This window comes from Rattus norvegicus, chromosome 3, assembly GCF_021556685.1.
Source record: "Rattus norvegicus strain SHRSP/BbbUtx chromosome 3, alternate assembly SHRSP_T2T, whole genome shotgun sequence".
In the NCBI taxonomy this organism is placed as follows: Eukaryota; Metazoa; Chordata; class Mammalia; order Rodentia; family Muridae; genus Rattus; species Rattus norvegicus.
In genome coordinates this window covers 127,049,270-127,064,998 of record NC_141536.1, presented here as the reverse complement: position 1 = coordinate 127,064,998, position 15,729 = coordinate 127,049,270, and the positions used below count along the sequence as shown (strand labels likewise).

The 15,729-nt window shown below is 39.2% G+C and overlaps 1 protein-coding gene across 26 annotated transcripts in view; it reads left to right on the top strand.

Moving 5' to 3' along the window:
- Positions 1-15,729, top strand: part of Tasp1 (taspase 1) — a 237,062-nt gene that overhangs the window by 30,265 nt on the left and 191,068 nt on the right. For 6 of the 26 annotated variants that reach the window (XR_015682987.1, XR_015682986.1, XM_087652191.1 and 3 more), the window contains one exon: positions 7,142-7,404. The gene's annotated coding sequence lies outside the window, so the exon portion shown is untranslated. 26 annotated transcript variants of the gene reach the window in all.

Sequence of the window (15,729 nt, the reverse complement as noted above, 5' to 3'; positions counted from 1 at the left end):
CAGACAAGTTTTACATGTGTACATGCATGCATATTTGATGAGTGGAAGGAACAGTGTTCTAATCCCCCACACTTTATTTTTTCTCCTTATATAGGCTTACATATCCTAGGGAAATCTTACAAACAGTATAAAATTACAGTGTGATTAAATTCTAGTTTTCTTCTAGTGAATGACTATGAAAAAATAGTATGTTCCCCAATATCTTTAAAAGAAATAACATTATATAGTACAGGTAAAGAAAACAAATTATTCCCAAGAACCTATGTACATTTGTAACTAAGCAACTTGGTATAGATTAACAAAGTATAAGCAAGCAAGGTAGTTTTCACAGCCAGTGTCTCTTACTGGCAGGCAACAGTTTGCCTCAGAATTGCATATCTACTCATCAGCAATTCTTATTAAATCATACCAGAAAGGCATGACAATCTACTACATCTCTAAGTTCTTCCCTAGGGTGGTGATTGAATCATTAATCTGCTTCAGCAGCAATGGAGATCAGGCATTGTTATTTTGAGTGCCAGAGATAACTACCCAGTAAGGAGTTGGAAGCCCCCTTGGGGTTTTCTTTTTCTTTTTTTCTTTTTTTATTAACTTGAGTATTTCTTATATACATTTCGAGTGTTATTCCCTTTCCGGTTTCCGGGCAAACATCCCCCTAATCCCTCCCCCTCCCCTTCTTTATGGGTGTTCCCCTCCCCATCCTCCCCCCATTGCCGCCCTCCCCCCAACAATCTAGTTCACTGGGGGTTCAGTCTTAGCAGGACCCAGGGCTTTCCCTTCCACTGGTGCTCTTACTAGGATATTCATTGCTACCTATGAGGTCAAAGTCCAGGGTCAGTCCATGTATAGTCTTTGGGTAGTGACTTAGTCCCTGGAAGCTCTGGTTGGTTGGCATTGTTGTACATATGGGGTCTGGAGCCCCTTCAAGCTCTTCCAGTTCTTTCTCTGATTCCTTCAACGGGGGTCCTATTCTCAGTTCAGTGGTTTGCTGCTGGCATTCGGCTCTGCATTTGCTGTATTCTGGTTGTGTGGGATGTGAGGGCCACAGGCAGAGCGGAACTCCACAACAGCGTCAAGTCCTCAGGACATGCAGTCCTCTGGGCTGTGCGGCATGGAATCTCACCCATATGGTTGTGGTAACCTGGGAACCTCATTCTATGAGTTCTAAAGCCATTTGTCGTTCCTCCTACTTGGCGCTTGGCGGGCCCTCAGGGTCCTGTACATCTGTAATTCAAGCATTCAAGAGGCTAGGTACATTTGAAGCTAACCAGGATTTCTTATGAGACTGTATCTTAACAGCAACAAACCTGAAAACGACAAGACTCATGAGTCACTCCTGAGTAGCTTTAATTTATAATTTTGCTTTTTAAAATTTTTTTAAAAAGAGGTATTTATGTATATAAGTATTTGCCTGTTTATAGTCTTCCTTTCCCTGATCCTTGAGTGTTGTGATTATAGTTGTGTGATGGCAATCCTGGTTGTCATGATACACTTGGTAGGAGGGAACATCACTTGAGTAACAGCTTCTGTCAGTAGGTCTGTGGGCATGTCTTTGAGTCCTTTCATTGTTAATTGGTGTAGGAGAGCCCAGCCCAGAATGTGCTGTGCTGTTTTTGAGCTGTAGGTAAAAGTAGGAGGAGCCACCCCGGAGGGAGCAAACCTTTATGGCCTCTGCTTCAGTTCCTGCCTCAAGTTCCAACCCCTAATGATGGACTGTGACCTGGAAGCCGAAAGAGTTTTCCTGTGCCTTAAGAATTATGTGTCCATGACTTTTACTGTCCTCTGCAGTTTTTGTCACCTGAAGTTTGAAAAATATTACCTTAAACCCATGATAGATTTTCATGTGAAGTTCAGTTGAATTATTATATTAGTTTGGGTCAGTGGAAAGACATAAGAAAATTAGATTAAATTTTCTCTGTTTAGATGAATATTATTAATGATGAGTCCTTGGAAAGAGGAAAGCCATAGAAAATCTGACTTATTTTATATTGGAGAGTATCATTCACCTTTAAGTTTAGTCAACCTCTTCAGTCAAGTCTTATACTTTTCAGTGTGCCTTATACTTTGGACTTCAGAAGATGCTTTCTTTGGGGTGATGGGAGGAGATAAGGTCTTCCTTTAGTATTCAGGCTGTCCTTGAATTTGTGGGCCTCCTACTACAGATGCCCAGAAACTGTAATTACAGATATGTAGCATCAAGCCTGGCTCACTCCACAGGGTGAGTGTGTCATCTGCCTGCATATGTGTATTTATGTTTTTTTAAATTATTTGTTTACACATGGTCTCTGTATGTAATCCTGGATGTTATGTTTCTTTCTTTGCCAGATGCTAAATTAGTGTGAATTCCTTGAGCATTGTCCTTATTACAGACTAACTGACATGAAATGGTTTAATGCTTCCTAGTTGCTAGAAAGTGTGTCTGGCTTTGTGTTGAGTAAAGTGTGATCATTTGCGTTTTTCCAAACAGTGAATGTTTTTATACTAGTGTATCAGCTTCTACAGTAGAGGAGGGAGAGACAAGGTGACACCACAGGAACTTTTACACACACCTTCCTAACCTTGGCATTCACTCTTGATTTCTTTCTTTGTTTTTAGACAGGGTCTAATGCTAAATAGTCACTGCTGGTTTTGAACTCTTGATTTTCTTACTTTTATTTCTCGAGAACTGGGATTGCAGGCATGTGGCATTGTGCTAATTTCTTCTTTTAAGCCCGGTTGAATTGATTGTTTTGGTTAGCACACAATAAAGTGAGTTTTGTTGTGGTATTTGTATCGATATATATGCGGTGGTTGGGTTTGGACCTTGTGTTTCCAGGTTCTTGGATTATTATACAAAGAATTGAGGATAAGGACTGGCAAAGATTTGCAAAGGAAGCAAGATAATTTTATTTGGATTAAAGAGAGAGGTACACTGTCAGGATTGATTGGAGTCACGTAAGTAAAGATACTAAAGGGCTCCAGGTTACAGCACTGGGTCTCTTTATGGGGTTTCAAAAGTGAGGAGCTGGTCACTAAGGGGCATAATTTAGGTGACTGTCTCTTTAGTTTGGTAGTGTAGGTTATATAATAATTTCGCAACCATCTACATCCCTCATATGCACTTGGCTTTAGTCCTATGCTTACCCATAGGCATTAGATGGAAAAGTAGATGGTGAGGACACAGTGTTTTTCGCCTTGCTTCTCATGCACTGGCCCTCCTATCCTTCATACTTAGATGTGGTAGGATTAGATTTCAGTAGTAATTGTCTAACTTTGTTGGTTACCAGGGGTAGGGAAACAAATACTACTGCTTAGAAATGGGAGTAGTGTACCCTGACGCAGGTGGAGGGGGTTAAGGAGTTCTGTGGTTGCTAGGTTGATGGAGAGAGATGTGTGTGTACAACACTGGCAGGTAAGTGAATGAGGCTGCCAAGTGCATTATTACAAGAATGGAGGTATGTGTGCATAATTCCAAACCAAGTAGGAGTCCAAGAATATCAAAGTATAGCCTATGTTTGCTGTGTCAGTTATATCCTCTCCCATCTCTTCATGTAAAAACACCTATTGCTTGACAGTTTCATAAAGTGTATGCTGAAGTTTGGTTATTTCATACTCTTCACTCTGCCCTAAATCCCTATCAAGAAGCCCTCACCTATTTTGATGTGTATGTGCTATTGTGGTGTGTGTGTAAACTGCTGAATTTGGCTCTGGTTGTTTGTGAGGAGTTATACTATGCTATGTTCTTATGCACAAAGCTAGCAGAATCCACCTAGACTCACGATTTTCCAGATATCTTTAGAAATGGTTGATTTAGTCTACTCCAAATACAGGTGTTGTCCTTTTGGATATAGGAGGTGGTGTGCCTTCATGTTAGTTACACGTGGTATCCCGCCTATTCCCCCACATTCTCCCTTGCAGGGTTGAGAGGAAGGTGGCCATTCCTGTGTGATAGGCATCCTGTGGTGTGGAGATGCAGAGGTGCCTCCAGGTGCACTGTGTCTTCAGGTCACTTCGTGTATTGGAGTTTGGAGATTGATGAACTCATTTGCTCTTGTTTTATAACGTTCACAGATTATCATAGAGCAAATGAGAAAGTGAATTCTTTTTATTGGGTATTATAACTCTGATTCCTTTTCAACAGAGAAGATAATATTGGCAACCAACTTAGTGTTCTTGTCTGGGCATATACATTGGGTATGACTTATTCTTCTTGGATGCTTTGAATTTGTTTTGGTTCAGGAGATTAGAATTTGTTTTGGTAACAGTAGGTTAAAAGTTCAGACTGTTACTTTGCACAGTGTACATGGTGTAGCCTCTGTTACTGTTTCTTCTTTGAGGAAATGAGATAGAATTCTGAGTGATTCATAGGTAACTACTCTCTTAGGTTAGTTCCTAAAGTAAAAAGGCACGTTTCATAGATTTTGAGTGAAGATGAACTACATGTGGAACATTGCCATTCTGCTTTCGTGGAGGCATTTTCCTACAGAAGTACCAGGACCTGGTATAAAAAGGACTAGTAAGGAGTAATGGGTGACCTATGAGTGGTGAACTTCTTGGAGGCTATTGCAGTCTTGTGTGAAGAAAGACATGAATCTGACAGAGATTGTCCTCCTGTTAGAACCTGTAGGGAATTTTAGTCAGTTTACTTTGGAAATGGTTACAATGGCAAGTAGACTTCTGTACAGTAAGAGCAGGGCTAGGCAGGGCCCCACCCTAGGCCAAGAACTACAGTCGGGCTAGGAGAGCTGAGAGTGGCAAAACTAGCCTTCCTAGGGATGAGCCCCAGTGGGTTATCCAGTACCAAGTGGTCAGCCCTGGCACCATACATATACAGGGCACCCTAAAAGGACTCAGTGAGTCTATTTATGTATGTATTCTTTTATGTATGTTTAACAATAACAACAGCAAAGAAAGAAACTGAATTTGAGAAGGGAGGTAGACTTGATAGGAGTTGGAGGGAAGAAAGGGAAGGAGAAAATGATGTGCTTATAGCTTAATGAAAAAAATAAAAATTAGCCAGGCAGCAGTAGTGTACGCCTTAAATCCCAGCACTTGAGAGGCAGAGGCAGGTAGATATTTCTAAATTCAAGGTCAGCTTTGCCTACATAGTGAGATCTAGGACAGTCAGGACTACATAGAGAAACCCTGTCCTGAGAAACAGAACAAACAAACAAAACACAATATTTATAGGACTAACCTAAATTTCATATAACAAAAGGTAAATATATAGGTTCTTTGTTTAAAGTGTTCTCTTTGGCTGGGAATATTGATCAATGAAGGGGCATATTTAATGCACATGGGGTCCTGAGTTTGATCTTCAGCAATACAGATAAACCAGAAACTAAACTGATCAATCATCCAAGAAAGCCAAACAATGTAAGAAAAACTCCAATGTGTTCTGCTTCAAATATGTGACCCTGTCGGTTTTTGGCTGGCTTGTTTTATCTTTAAAAGTTACGAATAGTAAGGAAAGGTCTTAATTCATGTCTGAAGCTGATTGATAGTTTAAGTTAGAGGTTCTCAACCTGTAGGTCATGACCCTTTCACAGGAGTTGCCTAAGACCATTGGAGAACCCAGAGATTTACATTACATTTAATCACAATAGCAAAATTGCAGTTATGAAGCAACAGCAAAAGTAATTTTATAGTTGGTGGTTGTTGGTGGTGGGGTGGTCACCACAACATGAGAAACTGTATTACAGGGTGACAGCCTTAGGAGAGTTGGGAATCACTGGTCTAAGTCCTTTATGAGCAGATTATCTTTAGTACTGTGCCTTTGAACCTTTTTACAATCCAGTGGATTGCTTGCTTACAGACTTGAAGTCCTTTATGATGTAATTTCTTGTCCAGATGGCTGGTATTTTGAGATAAAGAAGAAAGTAGATATTTATATCATTATATTTAATACTGTAATAGATTTGTGTGTGTGTCTATATCCTCTTGTGCCAGGAATCCACTGCATGCATTTTAGGATCTCCAGAATACCAGTCATCTTTAAGTAGTCTGTTGTAGGGAGATCCCACTCCAGTCATCTGGTCACCTGCAGGGGTTGCCTGTACTCCCTTCCTGGGCATTGTACATTTCTGATTGAAATTATCTGTGTGCCTTAGACATTGGAGAAATAAAATACCTGAAACCTACTGGTGCTTAAAGTGTGTGCTGGTCCTGAACATGGCATAGCTAGCATATGGCATAGCTGGGTGTCAGAACACGTTCAGGGGGGCAGATCCATGTATATCATAGCAAGTTTGCTGAGGGGCTCCTATAGGATCGTTGTTTACCATCCCCATCCCCTGTTCTATGCATCACTTTAGGCTCTTTCTTAATTTAAAAACCATTTACTTAACTATTACTATTTATCTGGTGTCTATCTGTGTGTGTTATGCGCATGTGAGGGCAGGTGTCTGGAAGCCAGAAGCATCACATTCCTTGGAGTTGGAGGGTTGTCAGTGTAGTCCTGGCTGTCATGGAACTCTGGCATGCTTTTTTTGGATGCTGGGGTTAAAGGTGTGTGCCACCATGCCCTGCTTGCTGCTAGCTTTTGCTGAGCCACTCTCCAGCCTTTAGTTACTTGTCTTTTTTTTCCCCTAATAAAAAACAAAGCAAACTGATGATCTTTGATTTGTTTGAGAAGTAAAACTCAAATAAAAGTCCATTTATTTGAGAGCATTCCTGTCGTCCTGTTCTCTGGGCTGGCAGTTCCCTGTCCTCTTCTTGTCCCTTTCCCCATAGGCTCTGGACATACTGAAAATCAGCTTGATGCAGTTAGGCTTGTACATGTGTGGACCCAGTAGCTGTAATATAGTTGGTGCATTTATACTCCCTGCTCTTCTGAGTTCCAGCCCCCTCTTGCTGATGATGTCTTTTATTTTGTGTAATAAAGGAGAGGGAAATCTTGCTTTTGTATTTATGTAAAAGTTTTACTTTTAACAAAAGATTGCTTTTGTTCTCACAAAGCTTGCAGTATATTCATTGCACAGAATTTTGGCTTTTAATTTGAGATATTCTTTTTTTTTTTTAATAGTTATCTCCAATTACTTCAGATCCCTGATTGCTCCTACCTCTCTAGCAGTAATTCCAATGGGGCATCATTATTTCTGTGTGTTCTAGCTGTTTATGGAGTCTTTATGTTTCTCTACATTTTTTTGTTTTATGTTTTGAGGTGTATACACACAGTTACACTTCATGGAGTTGCATCCAGCCAAGGCTCTATGTTCTTCTTGTGAAGAGGCAGAGGAAATCACCTCTCCCCAGAGTTTCCACCTTCTGCCAAGGGAACTGTGTCCTGAAGAGCTGTACCCAGACTGGAGACACCTTGTTTGCTTGCTCTGCTGCCAGAGCATTGATTTATTAGAAGACAGGCTGGGTGGCCATGTGCACACAGAGAAGCACCAGACAGAGCCCAGGTAGCCTGGGACGGTAAAAGTAAGTTACATTCTTTTAAAACACCTTTTTGAGTACTAATGCTGATTCTTGCCTTTAGTACTGAGGACCAACTTGTAACTTACTGCGTTCACACATTAGGTAGGTACATCTATTCTTCCACCAAGATCCTAGTAGTCTGCTTTGTAGTACAAAGTACATGCTTAGTGTAAAGGCAATGGTTTTTTAGTCTTCTTGTCGTTTTTGTTTTTGTTCTTTTAGAATACAAAGAAAACTGAGTCAGTTTTAGATTTTAGCTTTACCTTACTCTGTATCACAGTCTAAGTGAAAACACTTAACTACAGACCATGTCCTGCTTTACTTTGTACTGATGGGGACATGAAAAATTTCGTTAGTCTTTTCCAGCCATTGCTTCATGAGCTCTGTGAATCCCATCAATGTTTCCTCTTGACTGAATCTGTCAGGCATGTGTTCTAAGACAAGATTTACCAGTTCCTGAGTTGCACATAAACTTCATGTATGATGCTCTGGGCATTGTTACTCAAGGACATGATAATATGATGCTAGAATTGGTGGTGTTTCTGTGTTTTAACTATGTGAAAGTAATCTACTCGATCTTTGAATATAAAATATGTTGTAGTTCTGTATTCACAGATATAATTAGATTTATTGGCTCTGAGAAGTACAGTTTTGTCATTTTTTGATCATACCTATATTTATAGTTACTTGATTATCATGTCAAATATCAATTTCATAGTTTTACAATTTTTTTCTTTTTGTTAGCAAAGGATATCAGTTAATACTTCTATAAGGTTCATTTCTGTGTAACCATAGACTATTTATTTGAAGACTACCTTTCTATTTTTGCAGGAAGGGATGTGCTAGGTATCAAAACTAGGGCTAAGTTAGGCTTTTTTTTTTTTTTTTTTTTTGCTGTGATAAAACACCGTGACCAGGGGTTGGGGATTTAGCTCAGTGGTAGAGCGCTTGCCTAGCAAGCGCAAGGCCCTGGGTTTGGTCCCCAGCTCTGAAAAAAAAAGAAAAAAAGAAAAAAAAAACACCGTGACCAGCAACTCGAGGAGAAAGGGATTTATTTTAGTTTATAGTTCTATAAAACAGTCAATCACTGAGGGAAGCCAGGGCAGGAACTGACACAGGGCTGCAGGAGCCTAGAGGCAGGAGCTGACTTGGAAGCCATGAAGATTTATCTTTTGTTCCCCATGACTTGCTTAGCCCTTACCATCTAGACCACCAGCCCAGGGGTAGCATTGCCCACAGTGAGCTGGGCTTTCCCATATTCATCAATCAAGGAAATGCCCCTGACACTTGACCATGGACCAGTCTGTCTGGACCTTTTTTCAATTGAGGTTATTTCTTCCTAATGACTCTTAATCAAGTTGCTAAAAAACTAATCACACCAGTTGATCTTTTTTCAGCATAGCACACAAACACACCACTTATCAAGCTATAACTATACTCCAGCTATAAGCTATATTCTAGGATGTTATGTTAATATTAGTCTGACAATGTAAGACATTATAAGTTTTAGAAGCCCTATACACTCAAACACTTTAAAAGTTCAGTCTTTTTTAAAACATCCAAGGTCTCTTTTAAAATTTAACTTATTATTATTATTTTTTAATATCCAAAGTGTCTGTAAAACTCCTAAGTCTCTTAACCTTCTATAAAGTCAAAAAACAAGCTAAGTACTCTTCCTACTCCAGAAGGGAAAAATCAGGGCACAGTACAATCAAATCAAAGTAAAACAAAGTCCAACAGTAGACTCCTCACTGGCAGAATTCTGGGACCCACTCATGAGCTTCTGGGCTCCAGTGGGCTTTGTTTCTGTAGCTCTGCCATCTGCAGCACTCAGAGCTTAAGCTCCTTCGCTTCAGAGCTGCTGCTGTCCTTGGTGGTGGTCAGACAGTACTGCTATCTCCAAAATGCTCTGGTGTCTGCAACTAGGGTACATGCTCACCAGTGTCCTCTCCTGGGCTCTCTTCAGGGACTCTGACCTTGTCACACAGTATCAATTCTCCTATGAGCCTTTCAGTCCTGGGCCTTCTACCTCAACTGAGTCTCTGTGTTTACCAATGGCCTCTCATCAAACATTGTAGCCCTGCTGTACAGTGCTAATCCTCAGGTGCTCTTTATGCCTTTAAAACCAGCACTGCTTTGGAAACTCTTACACAGTATCAAGTTCAGCTGCCAGAATAAGTAAGCTACAGCCTTAGCCCCTGTGCACCACAGCTTCTGTGTGCTGACTGTGGAAATACTTCCAAAGGTTTCACTTTAGTGCTGCTGGCCTCTTAAGTACAGCCAACTCCATCCTTAGCTGGCCAGTGTCAATTGCCCCAGTGAAGCAAAGATTTTACTTTAGAGGGTCAGGTCTCTTAATAACGACAGCTGATATGTCAACTCCAGCTGACTAGAACCACAGATTCTTTTTTTTTTTTTTTTTTTTTTTTTTTTTTTTTGTTCTTTTTTTCGGAGCTGGGGACCGAACCCAGGGCCTTGTGCTTCCTAGGTAAGCGCTCTACCACTGAGCTAAATCCCCAGCCCCAGAACCACAGATTCTTAAGATTCACAATGCCAACAAGCCCTAATAGTCTATGCGACTTCGAAACTTTCTCTCTGAAACTTGATAAGCTGAGCTCCAGTTGTCTGTGTTGTTCTCAGCATTCTTACCTTTCAGATTCCCACAGCAGTCCAGCAAGCTCTGAACACTCAGCGATTTCCCAGTGTAACGTTCCAAAATCCTTCCGCTATCCTTCTTTAAATATGGCCAGGTCTGTCACAGCAACACTCTACTTCTGGTGCCAGTGCTTGTTTTAAGTAGGGTTTCTATTGCTGTGATAAAATACTGTGACCAATAGCTGCTTGGAGTAGAAAGGGTTTATTTTAGTATACAGTTCCACACCACAATCTGTCATTTAAAGTAAGTCAGGGCAAGAACTCAAACAGGACAGGAACCTGGAGGCACACCATGGAGGAGTGCTGCTTCCTGGATTGCTTCCTGTCACCTGTTGCAACCAGGACCACTAGCCTCCACAGTAATCTGGCTCCGTCACATCAATCATCAATCAAGAAGATTCCCTAATTGTTTGTTTAAAAACATTTAAATTAAAAACTTCAAATATGGAAGTTAGAACAACTTTTGGGAATTGGTACACTCTATACAGGGTTCTGGGATTGAACTCAGGTTATCTATCCGGTGTGGGCAAGTGCTAATACATGCAGTGCTGTCTTACTACCCTAGACTCTCACTTACTCAATCCCAGGAAACTGGCTTTTATAACTTAAAAAAAAAGTATGAATGTGTGTGTGTGTTTGTGTGTATGTGCAAGCAAGCATACAGTCACATGCTGAGTACTTGCTTGTGCATATATGAGAAGGTCATAGGGCAACCTGCGGTGTTCTCCTCTAGTGATCTCCACCTTACTTTTTAAGACAGGGTCTCTTACTTAGGCTCACTGAGGATAAGGGTCTCAGCCTCTCAGTGCCAGGGTTACAGGCAAGTGTGGTAAGCTGTGCCACATATGACTTTGTTTTCCTTTAAAGATTTACTTTTAATTAAGTGTTTATATCTGCATGTTCATGTAAGTGCAAGGATCCGAGGTTGTGATCCAACTGATATGGTTTTTGGTAGTTGAACTCGGTCCTGGGAGAGAGTGCAAACCACGTCTCCAGCATCCTCACCCGGGATTTTCATGGAGGTACTGGAGATCTGAATTTCAGTCTTAATTAAGGCTTGGGCAGCGAGCGATTTGCCACTTGAGCCATCTCCCCAGTCCCTTTGACTTTAAGTTTTTGTGTGTGCAAAACAGACAGACACACTGAAGCTTGCTGTAGTGGCAAACTCTATTCTCTCACTTGGGAGGCAGAGACAGGCAGACGTCTGCAAGTTTAAAGCTAGTCTGGTCTGCATAGTGAATTCTAGGACAGCCAGTACCATACAGTGCAACTCTGTCTCAAAAAAAAAAAAAAAAGTTTGTGTGTGTCTCTTAAATTCAGTCCTAACTCGGAGTCTGGAAAAGAAGGTCGAAGAAATGTGGTATATAAAATTTAAGGATCTTAACAATATCATATAAATCTTGCTTCAAGATTATGTAAAATTCTGTTAAAAATTTCCCATTATTTCTGTGTCTATCCTGTGCCTAACTTTTAGTGTGTGAACAAGGAAGGATCGTATGTTACTATATAAAACAATTTTAAACTGAGAACATCCTGGTTAACAAAAGTTCTTTGGTCATTTCTATTGTCAAAGAGTATTATTGGCAGTAATTTTCACTTCATGTCTACTTGGCTCTTGAATGATCAATACATTTCCCGACCATCCATAGCATCAGTATTTCTTGGCATGGACCGTCAACACTGTAAAATGCACTAAGCTTACAAAAATTCAGAGTGCGAAACTCATTTATACTTCTGTCTTCTGGCATATCTGAAGAGGTCAACACAATTTTTTAGTAGGCTAGAATGTTTTTTAAATACTATTTTATATATATGAGTGCTCTGTCTTCAGACATATCAGAAGAGGGCATCAGATCCCATTACAGATGGTTGTGAGCCACCAGGAGTGTTAGCAATTGAAGGCAGGACCTCTGGAAGAGCAGTCAGTGCTCTTCACTGCTGAGCCATTTCTGCAGCCCCTAGAAATCTTTTTATAAAAGAAATATGGTTAGTAGAGGACTTAAAAGCTTGTAATTATTCCCTCCCCCCATTACATCATGAAAGAAAAATGGTGTAAATATTGTAATTCCGTGATTTGGTAAGTTCTATTTGAGTGATATTTCCATATAATTGTCAACATGGTTAAAAGGTATAATGACTTAGGTTGACGGGAATTGTAGGTGGCTGCCAAATCTGGCAGTGCTGGAGAAATAGCTGCATTTGTCTTTTTATTGTAGCTCACATGGAAAGAACAGTTTCAGGTACTGTGTGTGCTAACTTCCTCCTGGACATCATAATGAATCCAACTCAAACACTTTAAAACCATTTCAGATGTGTAAGTCATGAAGCCAGTGTTTTAGCTTACAGATTTCTGTTATGTTTGACAAGTAACTCTTTGTACTGGAGCTCTGTGGCTTTCAGTTAAAAATGTGGAAAAAAATGCTACGGTGTCATTTTTCTGCATAATTATATTTTGTTTATTTGATAATTAGATTAACAAAGAGGAAAGTATAATGATTTTTGTTAACATCTTTTAAAGAAAGTATGATTAGATTTTTGACAGGCCATGCCAGATTAACAGATGCTTCAATGAACAAATAAAATTACTTATTTCAAATTTTCTGATATTTTCAAAGGATCTGTTGAGGATTATGAGTTTTTCTAGTACATGATCTATTGTTTCCCCAGAAAAAGTATGCTGTCTTTTTTATAGTTAAACTGTTTTAACAAATGAACTGTCACTAATATTAGACCTTAGCATTCAGAGTGTGATGCAAATGAGTGTTCTCTCAACTTGCAGCTAGGATGTATGTATAAGATATTACTTTAACACATGCTTAAGTTGAGCACTGTAACTATTTGGCTGGATACAATTCCGGGCTGTCTAGTTGAGTAATTTCCTCAGGCATTCCGACTTTGATCAACCACAGCAAGAACTCTGAGCATGCCTGTAGAGCAGCCAGAGCATCTGCAAAGTATGTTCTGAGGAAGAGGGGAAAGCGAGAACGCCAACAAAGAGAGATCTTCTGTTGTTATGGAATGAAAATGGAAAGTTTTCTTATTTCCTTAGGATTCTTTTAGATAATCGAATCCTTTTTCAATGTATGACATGTTTAGTATTAATGAATGAAAAAGACTTCAATTGGGTCTAATAAAATGTTTTCTGGCTAATTGTGTCTTATTAAGGTCCTTTAATTCTTGAACTTTCTACTTTTTAAAACTGTAGTAGTTTGCTAACATTTCAAACACACTGAGTATGCATCTCAGTAAAGTGTGTCTTCATTACTTCTAATTGGCTAGTTTTTTGGATAAAATGTTGGTATATAACTGAGGATTCAAGAATATCTTAAAAAAACAAACTAACTGAGAACAAGAAACATACTGATACCCCAAGTGCCCTTTCTACAAATATAGTAAAGTATATTTTTCTAGTTCTTATTTCAGTTACCTGAGTATGAATTTGCAAATATCAACAGGTTTTGATATGCAAGCATATTTATAATTGTCTTCTGCATTATGGGAGCTGCATGCTACATCCCTGGAATGCTTTAAAGCGTAAGCACAGCTATTTGATCTCTGCCTTTGTTTTCTGTGGTCCTCGGTATTAAAAAGGAGTAGTTAATTAGTCCCAGTTCTTTAGTGCTTTGTTCTGTTCAATTTTTTTTTTTCTCATGGTTCTGGGCATTAACTCCAAGGTATATGGTAGGGAAGGACTCTATCATTGAAGTATATTCCTACTCCTTAATTAGTTTCTGTTCTGAAAGTCTGGCTTTTTGGTTCAGTTTATATTAACATTTATGAGAATGTTAATATAATTTTAATGTTAATTTAAATTTAAATGTCATATTTCTTTTTTGATTTCCATCATTGCCTACCTTCTCAATTATTTATAATGCAAAGAAAGGTTAACACAATTAAGTAAAACTTATTGAAAGTAAATGTTTTGTTGTATTTTCACTGAATGTTTAATTAGAATTAAGGAAATTGGCCAAGTCTGCCTCATATCCTAAAGGATATTCAGAGAAGTAGTAAATTGGCAAGCTGAAGAGACGGTGGAGGGCAAGTCCCAGGTTTGCTTGCTGTGATGTTCAGAGTGGGTACATAAGCAGACCTCTGAGTTGTCCATTGCATTAGCCTTTTGCCATTTTAATGAAATAGCAGAAACTGAACTTCATACAGTATTGAACTCAAGAATTCGGAAGTTCACTGGTATGGTACTTTCATTGGCTGAATTCTACTCAAGATTTCATGGTGAATGGCAGATAGTGGGAAGGTATGTTGAACAAGTGACCATGTCTCAAACAAGAAACAAATTTAGGAAGGGCCAAACTCAGGCTTCAAACAGTTTTTTTCTAAGAACTACCAGACAGTCCTATAAGATCTCCCTTCTGAGGCATGACTTCAGTTACCCAAAGGTCAACATCCCACTTCTGCAAAAGTGTGAGACCTAAACTTTTATAAAATATTGAAAGTCAGATATTGCAAAAAGAAAAAAAACCATACAGATGGGTATGGATTGCTCATATACTAGTGTTTAAAAGTTCAAACTTGGTAGCTAAAGAAGTGGAACAGTAGTTGAGATCAATTACACCTCTTTCAGAAGACCCACATCTAGTTTCTATAACTCATGGCAGCTCACCATACCTGAATTTCCAGATCAAGGGGATCAGACAACCTGGTCTTCATGGGCACTACTTGTACACGATGCACCTACATACATGTAGGCAAAGCACTTCTATACATAAAATAAAAATAAATCTTTAAACATTTGTATTTTGTTTTCAGCATTTAAATATTAAGAGAATCCTATAAAAATCTGGGTACCTATCATATAAGTGATCATATAAAAATCAAATACTTAGGCTAGAGAGAGGTATCTGCTCTTCCAGAGGTCCTGAGTTCAATTCCCAGCAACTACATGGTGGCTCACAACCATCTGTAATAGTATCTGGCGCCCTCTTCTGCTGTGTCTGAAGACACCTATAGTGTACTCATATACATAAAGTAAATAATGAAGTCTTTAAAACAGGTCAAATACCTGTTGATGTCACTAAATGTCCTTTGCCCATTAACATTTTTCTGATCATTCAAAGTTATAGAAAAGCTGTATTTATTCTGATCATTATAACTTCTCTTTATGAAGAGAAAATGGAGGTCTGGCCAAATGGAGTCGTACTCTCTTCAGAGCTACAAACTACCAGAGCTGAATGACAGCTGGCCCTTGAGTTCAGGGCTTTTGACTGTGACTAACACTATTTTGGTTTAAGGTATGGCTAAAAACAGTTTCACCTCAAGATGTCAAGCTTACCTTGTCATAAGGGCCAACAAAGTGAATTGATAGTTTGACAGTAATTTAATGCTCCTGGAGAATGAAAATTGCTGTAAAAAGAAATTCAAAATTTAAGTAGCTTATTACTTTAGAAATGAATTCCAAATCAAACTAACAAGTTTTCAAAAACTCTAGTCATAAAATTTTTGAACTGTTATCCAAGTGTATCTCTCCATAGAGTTTTAAGCTGTTGCTAAAACAGATCAAAGTACTTGATGCTCTAAATAAGGTTGAGCCAAATTCTTGATCAGCCTGTTGTCTTGGAGTGAAACACTGTGCTGAATGTTTGTGGTGAGAAACGTACCCAGAGTCCAAACCTTCATTTCCAGTTTTTGTTTTGCCAACCCCTCTAAAGTGTATTTAGC